Raw genomic sequence first — 11,328 nt, 5'->3', positions numbered from 1 at the left:
ATTTTAGATTTTTCACTAGCCATGTCTTCAACTAAGAGATCACAATGATTAGAGAAATTGATTAAGTGTATGAGATATAGTAATCAAAAGATGTTGGTACCAAGATACGATAAGTGGTTCTTTTCTAGATTGAGTGTGTATCCCAACCAAAAGATATTGTTAAAGAGGAACAACCTTGGATTCTGAAGTGTATCATAAATAGATATCTAGGAAATGGACTAAACATTAGATTCGAGCATGGGAAAGCATGTGACAAAATGACACAAATGCCTATTTCACAGATGATGAATTTATGCAAAGGATTGAATGAAAGGGATGGAAGGATAGAAAAAGATGTGTTGGATAATAGATAGAATGTTTGAAGATTTGTGCGAGGATAGATGGAAATGTATTCAAGATGAGTGTTGGTACACAACTTGAGAAGTGATGAAGATGTGGAGGAAAATTGAATTTTGGGACATAAGAACCCAAAATAGATAAAAGAAATGATGGAAGAATAGTTTTGAAAAGATTGTTTAGATAGATGTTTGAAAGAAGTTCAAAGATGCGTGCCTTTGTTTATCTTTCTTATGGATCATTTGAGGTGATGGAATGGTGGATAGAGGGAAGTAAGGACCCAAGATGGATGGAAGGGATAGAGAGTTTGAATTTGGAATGAAAGGACCTAAAATGGATTTGGAGGATGAAGAGTTTTACTTTGGAACGAAAGGACCTAAAATGGATTCGAATGATGAAGAGTTTGACTTTGGAATGAAAGGACCTAAAATGGATTTGGAGGATGAAGAGTTTGACTTTGGAACAAAAGGACCTAAAATGGATTTGGAGGATGAAGAGTTTGACTTTGGAATGAAAGAACCTAAAATGGATTTGGAGGATGAAAGGATTCCTTGATCTTGATCTTGACTTGGAGTAGGATCATTTGAGTTTGTGTTTTTCTCTTGATTTTGAATTAGATTAGTGAAGGAGATGGAAGGGATGTCATGCTCTTTCTTAGGAGGTGGATGTTGAATGGGACTCTGGTCTTGAGATAAAAGGGGATCATCATGGATGGAATACCAAAATTTTAGGGGATCATCATAAGATTCTTGATAAGAAGGATCTTGATAAAAAATGGGATTAAATTGGAAAGCCATGATATCTTGATCTTGATTTAGGCTAGGACTCATTTCTTTTGAATAAGCTTCTTCTTTTTCAAGCGGCAAGGGATGGTCACATGAGTGATCAAAGTTTCAATTTAGATAGGTTGATGTTGTTGATTTGATGGATACTTTGTTTTGGATACTCAAGCTCACTAAGTCGAATAGAGGGTTTGTTCAATAGGCCCCTATGACAAAGCACATCAAATGATGTGGATAATGTCTCTCGATTTTGGGAACTTCATTTGACTAACTTGAATACCTAGATAGGTATTGTTATCGTTGAGATAGTTGGATGATAAACTCTTGATCACTTGGTTTGATACTCCCCTAATCTTGTTGGATGAAAGTCTTTGTACTACCCTTTTGATCAAAAAACAATTTCAGCAATTTGTTGGATTTTTGCTCTCTTAGATGATGATTTTCTTCAATTTTTGACCATTTGAAGCATGTTTACAGACATAGAAGACACATTGTTTAAGAAACAAATGCACAAGCAAGTACAAATCCTATGGCAGGCTGAGGCAATAATTGTTGAATCTCACATGGAGTTTCCCCCGAGGCTACGCTATTTAAAGTGGATATTTAGATGCTTGAGCCCTGGCTCCACCCTCGGCACTTGCTTCTCCGGGGCAGCCAAGCACCAGTTTCCATGAAAACTCCCCATGACAAACTTTATATCTCTACTAGGAACCATATGTGTGTGAGCCGCTTCAGAGGTCCGACCTCCTACGCCAACAACTAGAAGGATTTTGGCAACTAGTACAAGTGGTTTTTAGTAAAGGATTCTGGTCATGTGGCCATACATGCGGCACTTTCGGCTCTGTAAATACAGAAGGTTCCCAACCTATAGAGGTTATGCTCCATAGGGTTTATGGGGAAACATAGTATCGGTATGAACTTATCAGCACATGTTGTTTGGGACTTTCGTCACAAACACAATTTATTTATAGTGGATTGGAAGGGCTCAGTATTAGCTCATTTCCACTTTAGGTCGTTCCCCTCTCACTAGCCCCCTCAACGCAGCTCGAGAAGGCAGGCCCTTAAAGGATTTAATTGCTTGAAAGTAAAGAAAGTATAAAAGAGTGGGTTTGGCTTTTTGGTCACCCAATTAAGGGGAGAGCATATACCTACCACTTTTGAGACACGGAATACAAGTGTTCTTTTTAACCTTTTCAAATCAAGTGTTGGCTAAGTCCTATTTGGAGATGTTGCTCCAACAAGCATGGTGTTTATTTTAGCCTTCTTAAAAGTCTATGTGCAACTATTTTAGAGAAAATACTAAAAATGCAAGCTGTATGTTGTCAATTCATCCTCTTAGTTAAACTAGATGAACAAGATATGATATGTTACTTCCCAAAACAAGACTTTTAATTAACTAGATGATGAAATGCATAAAATTTGCCTTAAATACCATCCTACACATGCATGTTAGTAATCTGTAAAATTTGATTTCTTGGACATTCGGACCTGCAAGAAATTTTTGTCAGTTTGTAAATAGAAGCGCTAATCTAACACATGCACTATCTTTTTGCTCAAAAGCGCTAACCTGTAGGTCAAAAGCACTAACCTAGACTACAAAAGTGTTGCTCTGTGGATACAAAAGCGTGATTTCTTTGACAAATGCGCGAACCTGTAATGCAAATGCGCAAACTTTAAAACAAAAGCGCTAACCTAAAATGCTCATGCGCTAACCTATTGTGCAAATGTGCTAACCTAGAAGGCAAATGCACTAACCTGTGGAACAAAAGCGTTGTCAGAATTCACACATGTGTGAATTTGCATTACAAATGCATTAATTTAACTTTTTGCGAGATTTTTAAAGGTATATGTGAGGTCCATGAGCCCCATGGTGGGCACGTTGACTTGAATTTCATCCTCAGAATGTTACCTGCAATAAGTTAATTTCACCAAATACAAATGGAAATACTACAAGAAATCCAAATTCAACCAATGAAACTACATGAAGTACATATGAAATAAAAATTCTATTTTTACCTTCATGGTTTATGTCTCATTGTGTCCTAACTCCACTGTTCCTGGTTGCAGATGGTGTGCTCTTAGACAATGCACTGATAGCTTCCAAGATGGCATATGAATAATGGACTGATAAGGATAGAAATGATTAGCTTGTAAATTCACTTGAAAACTAGCTTAAAGATGCTTGAAGATTAACTCTCTCAACTAAAGCTCTTGATTTTATAGACTTTGAGAGGATAAGATAGTATGGCTTAGATCAACAGTCATGATTAGATCTACAGATTTGGATGGTTGTGAGCAAAGGTGAAGGTTGGGAGAAAGGGGGAAGGAGAAGACAAGTGTCACTCATCTCACCTTGATTGGGTTGCTGACTGAGGGAATCTAGGGATGGTTGGAGAAGATTTAGGCATGATAGGACAAGTGGACTCAAGTCCTTCCTAAGATGTAGAGGGTGTTGGAGAGAATATAGGAAATGGTTTTTGAAATATGTGTACGTACACAATTTTCATTGAATTTGGAGGTTGAAGATAAATGATGAATTAATATTTAAGAAATATTAATTTCCTTAGCCACATGTTTGATGAGTTGGCAAAGGGAAGATGAAGTGGAGATGGAGGGTGAGTTGGAAAAGGGATTAAATAATTTAAGAATTATTTAATATTTGAGACTATAGGATAGGTGAATAACCATTAAATATTAGATATTTAATTGCTTGGAGGAGATAATTAAATATTAGATATTTAATTAACTTGGTTAGAGGAATAATTAAATATTAGATATTTAATTAATTAGAAGAATAGGATAGATGAATTAATTAATAAAATATTAATTAATAGAAAGACAAATGAATTAAATAAATTAATCTTTTCAAATTAACTATTTAATAGAAAAATAAATATTAAATAAATATAAAATATTTATTTAATTGCTCATAGCCAATTTTTATGTGTATACAATATGCATACATGCTTCACCTGCACTTGAAATCTTAATTATATTTCATTATATATTTATTTATGGAGTTAATGTTATTAATATTTAATTGATGTTACATTACATGAGTAACTAGTTTTAATTTACAAGAAACTATAAAAGAGACCCTAGAATTTGGTATTAGAGCATTTGGTTAAAATCTAGGGCCTATGACCACTATGCTAAAGTATGATCAATGGCACGTGTCGAACTAGTCAACAATGGTTAACACAAGAAATGGTGGGTCCAGTAGTGGCCAAAATAATGGGTAGAATGAGAGGCTAGAGCAGATTCTTCAACTCTTGACTCAACAAGGAGCTAGGATAGATAATTTAGAACAAGAAATTAGGAGAGGGCATGATCTAAATGAGGAACAAAACTACGAGAATATTGATAATAACTATGGTTTAATTGTAGAGGAGTTAGGAGAGGACCTCAAAAAGGTCTCTCCTTGAAATTTTGATGGAAAAACTATAGGAGATGAGGCAAAGGCATGGATAATTAAAATGAAAAAATATTTTGTTGTGCAACCTTTCTAATGAGACTAAGGCAATTTGGGGAGCCTATCCACTCATCGGTGAAGTAGCCACTTGGTGGGATAATGACAAGGTCAAGAGAAGGTTATTGCTTGGAGAAACAACTTGGGAGAAATTCATTGAGTTGTTCAAGAAGAAATGGTTGCCCTAACTCTTCTTAGACAAGAAGATTACAGAGTTTCAGAACCTAACCCAAGGCAAAATGATAGTAACTCAATATTGAGAAAGCTTCTCAATTGCTCAAGTGCGTACCAAAATTGCCACAATATCAATTGAATCAACATTTCAAGATTCATAAGTTCATTTTGGGCTTGAGGCCACAAATTTTGAAATTGGATATCCACAATCCACTTACCATGGATAAAGTCTTTAAAAGGCAATTAAATAAGAACAGAAGTTGTAGTAGGTGGCTAACTATTGAAAGACTTGTGATGCCAATAAGAAGTAATATAGTAACAATTAGCGAGGAAATAGCAATCAGTGGATCAAGAATATGAAGAGAGTAAACAACACAAAGGGCGAAGCAAATTATAATAATGTCAATAACAACAGGAAGGACAAATTTGATGGACCCAAGCCACCTCGTGATGGATGTTATGTGTTTGGGATAGAACTTTATATGAATTTATATCCTCAAAGGTGCAACGGACGAAAGAAAAAAACCCCACAACACTACATTCATGTAGTAGTAGATAACTGTCAGGCTAACTTCTAGGCCACACCGATATAGTTCACTGGTAAGCTCTATGACCACAACGTTTCTATTTTAATTTTTAGTAGAGCTACAGAATGTTTTGCTGATCCAAAGGTAGTTTCCAAATTACTAGTTAGACCAGGATATATGGCTAACCCATGAATGGTAGAATATGGAAATTAGGCAGAGAGGAAGGTAAACACTTGTCTTGCTTGCAGTAAGTTGAACCTTCTGAGCTTTTGAACAGAGACCGAGCTCTATATAGCACCCTTAGGTTCATATGATGTGATTTTGGGGATCAACTGAAATTGACTGAGAACAAGTCCATTGTTAATTGTGAAGATAAGGTGGTTCAATGTCTAGATGATTTTGGAAATCTCATAAAGATCCATGGCCCTTAGAAACCCCTTGCGCTTAGCAAGATTTTGGCTATGCAACTTAAGAAGGCCACAAGGAAGTGTTGTTCAATCTATGCAGTCCAAGTTAATGATCTTGATAATGAAAAATCATATCTTGATGACTAGCTTGTCCTAAAGAAGTTGCAGGATGTGTTTCTAGTTGAATTGGCTGAGTTAGCACCCAAGAGGGAGTTTGATTTCTCCATAGAATTATTACTAGGAATTGAACCTCAATCTAGAGCTGCCTGGATGACCACCATAGAATTATATGAGTTAAAGGCATAATTGCAAGATGTTCAAAAGGAAGGGTTCATTAGACCAAGTGTGTCTCCATGGAGTCCACCTATCATATTAAAAGAAGGATGGAACCTTATGCCTATGCATTGACTAACGAAACAGTCAAAAATAGGTATCCTCTTCTGAAGATTGATGAGATATTTGACCAAATGAGGGGACTCATGATGTCTTCCAAGACAGACCTCAAATCCAATTATCATCAATCGTAGATTAAGAAGAGGACATTCTAAAAATAGCCTTTATAACTCGGTATGGTCACTACGAAATCAATTTGGTACCATTCGGGTTGACCAATGTTCCAAATGCATTTATGAACCTTATGAGTAGTATTTTCTAAGATTGTTTGGATGATTTTTTATTGACATTTTTAGATGAAAACTTGGTCTACTCGAAGTCAATAGAGGAGCACAACAAAAAATTTGAGGATAGTCTCGCAGCGCCTAAGAGAGCATAAACTCTTTAGTAAAATATCCAAGTGTACCTTTCACTAGAGTAAGTTACACTATCTTGGTCATGTTATATCAGTAGATAGAATTGTAATGGACCCAGAAAATATTAAGGCTATAGTGGAATAGCTAACATCATAGAATGTGAGTGAAGTTTGAAGTTTCATGGGGCTTACAGGATATTAGCAAAAATTTGTGCCAGGGTTTTCTAGGATTTCCACACCGATCACTTGACTTCAAATGAAAGGAAGAAAGTTTGAATGGATAGAGAAATGTGAGAAAGCTTTCCAGATCTTGAAAGAAAGGCTTACTTTGGCATCAATTCTGACTATACCTGATCCTAATGGATATTTTACAACGATAATTGATGGGTCAAGAGAGGGCGTAGGAGTTCTTATGCAAGAAGGACATGTGGTTTCCTATGAGTCTAAAAATTTGAAGCAACATGAATAGAACTATGCATTGTATGACTTGGAACTAGCAACCATAGTACATGCAATTCAAATGTGGAGGTATTACCTATTGGGTAAACCCTTTGAGTTGAAAACACATCACCTAGGGCTTTGTAAGAAAATTTAGACTTGATATAACAAACCTCTTGAAGCCACTAATTGCTATGTTGAAAAGAATATGTCCTTCAAGTGGATAAATGAAGGGAAGGGAAGTTTTGTTAAGGAAGATATAGCAATAGCACTTACACTCATTAATCCTAATTTTTCTAAGGGTTCCATATTGTATTCTTTTGGAAGCATGGACACTATTATAGCTATGCTAGGGCAGAAAAATGAAGAAGGTTTGGAGTAGCCAATAGAATTCTTTAGCTAGGGATTGGAAGATTATGAAGAGAGTTATTCCTCTGTTGAAAAGAATGAACTTTCCATTATTACAAACCTTACAAAATTCAAACATTTAGTTTCAAATAATAAGATTTATTTAATGGTTTCTCACCCAAGTGTCAAGGATTTCTTGTTGAAAAAAATATTTTAGTGATTAGAAGGCTAGTTGGATAATGAAAGTGATGGAATATGGCATGGAAATCAAAGTGACAAAGTTGATTATAGGCAAAAATTTGGTGTGAAAAGTTGGCTTATAGGCTAGAAAATGACCAAGAGAATGATGAGGATGCCCTAGTCCTCCAAGATGACTCCCAAACAATTTCACCTACTCCTCCTTCAAGATGGGTACAAGACATGATTTGTTTCTTCCAAATGGGTGGGTGTCCACAAGAGTTGGATAGAGAAAAGAGAAGGTGCTTTAGGTTGCAATCCATCACGTATGTTCTTATGAATGGTTTACTATTCAAGAAGGATTACAATGGTGTTTTTCTTAGATGTATTGACACTAACCAAGTTGATTAAGTTTTGCAATAATTTCATGATGGGACAATAACAGGAAAATTTACTCTAAGAGAAATAAAACTTAAAATCATGATAGTAGGATATTATTGGTCGAGTCTATTCAAGGATTTGCACTCGAGAGTAAGAAAATATAGAAAATGTGTTTTCTTCTTAGGTAAATTGAAGTTAACATTTCTATGTTTGCAAACTATACTAGTTGAAAAACCTTTTATGAAGTGGGAAATCGATTTCATTAGAACCATTAACCCACCTTCTAGTGTAGGTCACAAATGGTTACTAACAACCATTGACTATTTCACAAGGTGGAATGAAGCTATAGCACTAAAAGATGCTAGTGAGATTGTTCTCTTAAATTTCTATGAAGGCTTAGTAGCAAGATTCGATGTGTCTAATTTAATAATATTAGACATAACATGGTTTTGGTAGGGACAAAGAAGAGCAAATAGGCAATTAAAGATGGTATTTATTTGAATACATCTTCAAATTATTTTCCTCAAGGAAATGGACTAGTTGAGTCCACAAACAATAATTTGATTAGAATTATTAAGTGGACAATCAAGGATAACCAAATTTCTTGGCATACAAAGTCAAAATCTTTCCTATAGGTAGATAGATTAACACATAAAAGGTTAATGGGGAACACATCCTCCATGCAAGTGCCAAATTTTTTATTTTCCTTGAAAAAATTGATAACCATACTGAACATCATAAAAAAATATGTACTGGTTTTTCGTGTTTTTGTAGCAAATAAATTTTAAGCAAATTGAACATCATAAAAATATATTTACATGTCAAGTTGTCATTTTATAATTTTGTGCTATAGTGAATAAAATGAAAAATTATTTTGAATTTTTAATCTTTTAGTTGTGTCATTTGCAATAATCTTAATATGTGATTGTTAAATAGGGCAACATCTTTAGTATGCATGTTATTATGTGTAAGATTTTTTACTCATTTCCAATGATATTAATGTGGAGGGTCAAAATGTATATTTTATAATTACATAGAATTGAATTCATAAAGTGAGTTAAGAGTTGTCTTTTAAATGTTGATTATATAAAGGTGATTTATGGTTATTTATGGTGGACAATGTTGACTTGTGACTAGTCAAAACATTCATTTTTTTCATTATGGTGGTATGGTTATGTTGAGTGAGTTGCATCCATAAAGTTCTTTCACAACTACCATTTAAATGTTGTTTTTATAAGAGCGACTTATGATTGTCTATTATGAACTATTTTATGGAGTGATTTACCTTGCAATTCATAAATGATAAATTTATTTATAAAATTGTGTTTTGTAACTTAATGTGAGCATTAAAATAAATAATTTTTTAACTAAAAATTAAACATTACCCAAACAAGATGCAAAGAAAAGATAGACGTCTTCCATCATAAGGGGAATACACATAGAGGGCAAATTTCCACCAAAATGCAAGTACTTAGTAGGATTTTACAAATTTGAGAGGGTTCCTAAGAAAAATTCTTATAATTAAAACTATTATACAAAAGTTATCTTTTAAAGAGCATTTTTTATAAATTATTTTCATTGGAATAAACCTCAAATTGTGAATATTTTGTGAAAACAAATTGAGTTATATGATAATTATAGCAACAAGGAAAATGAAAATGTTATTAAGTTTCATAATTAACTTATTTTTTTAAATTTCATCTTTGAAATCATAATTTCTTTATTCTTAGAATCTTACCATGTATGTAATATAATCTAGGTTAAATTTATAAAATATTGTTTATAATTAATGACATTGGTATTTGCAATCAAGCTTCTCTTAGCTTCAAAAATATTTATTCAAATTTTCTCTACTAACAAGGCCAATCATGTGAAGGTGGAAGCTACATGGCCTCCCCTAATTGATGGAAGACAATACAACACAACATACATAGGATAATACATCACAACATTACACAAAACACAACACAACATACGCAAGACAACACATCACAACACTACACAAAACACAACACAACACAAAATTACACCACATATTTAATTTTATTTATTAAAAATAGTATTTAAATACTTTTAAATATACAACTCAAATACTGGTGATTATAAAGCTACATTACATGTCAAATTGTCATATTATATAATTTGTATGCATTAATAAAAATGAAAGATTATCTTAGAAGTTTTAAAAGCTATTAGTTATGTCATTTGTAATAATCTTAATGTAAATGCATGTACTTAGTGATGTCTTTATTATGTGCAAAGATTTTTAATCATTTGCAATAATGTTAATATGCAATGGGTCAAAATGTACATTTTAAGTTTGTGTAGGCAAGGTTGTGTCATGTGAATTCCATTCATAAAGTGAGTTTATGGTTATATCATGTGAATTGTATTAATGTGAATTCCATTCATAAAGTGAGTTTATGGTTATATCATGTGAATTGTATTAATAAGATGTTTAATTTGTGATGGTCAAATGCATGCATGTAGTGATGTCTTTATTATGTGCAAAGATTTTTAATCATTTGCAATAATGTTAATATGCAATGGATCAAAATGCATATTTTATAATTGTGTAGGCAAGGTTATGTCATGTAAATTCCATTCATAAAGTGAGTTTAAGGTTGTATCAAGTGAATTATATTTTTAAAATGTTCTCACTATTGTCTTTTAAATGTTGTTTTCATTGGGAAGCTTTATGATTGTCCGCTATAAACTATTTTATTAAATAACTTATTGTATGATTCATAAATGAATTATGTAGCTTTAAAGTAAACATCAAAATAAATAACTTCTTAAATAAAAATTGAACATTAGCAAAAAAAAATAAAAATTAAGGGACACGAGACATACCTTAAAGAATGGCCTTGGCCTATTGACCATTCTTTAAGCTGTCAGAAAAATAGGCGACCTTAAGGAATGACCATGACCAATGACCGTTCCCTTTGATCTTTGAAAGGGGTTTTTGACCCCTTCCGATAACAGTTTTTTATTAAACATTATATGTTACATGTTACAAAGCTACTAAAGAAATGGCAAATAACCAATCCCCCTTTGTTGCTCTAAGCTTCACTCCTACACTTGATCCCACCATAATGGTGAAAAAGAACTAATTGAAAAAGCTGCCTATCTCTCATTGAGATCCTTAATAGCAAACTTCTCAGCAACCCCTCTATTCCAAGAACAGCATGTGGTAATTTGCAGCATGATTCAATATATTGCAACGGCGAGGTCACTAGGAGGGGTTGTGAGCTTGCACTATTTGCTTGAATCGTGTATAACCCTGTCACCCAGTCATTACCAATTTAGGCTTAAATCAGTGACCATAATACACTAAATATCAATTATTGACTTAAAAAACATTGTGAAATAGTATAATAGCTAATGTAGATAAATCTATAATCCATCTAGAAAATTAAAATTAGAATGCTGAAAGATTCAGCAAGGCAAATAAACTTTTGAATTTGAAGAATATTACAACACAATAAATTACCAAGGAAGTCACTGAACTATTCAATCTCAATCTCAGTTGCAATTCATT

Source organism: Cryptomeria japonica, chromosome 6, assembly GCF_030272615.1.
Source record: "Cryptomeria japonica chromosome 6, Sugi_1.0, whole genome shotgun sequence".
NCBI classification, from domain to species: Eukaryota; Viridiplantae; Streptophyta; class Pinopsida; order Cupressales; family Cupressaceae; genus Cryptomeria; species Cryptomeria japonica.
This window is presented reverse-complemented; position numbering follows the sequence as displayed.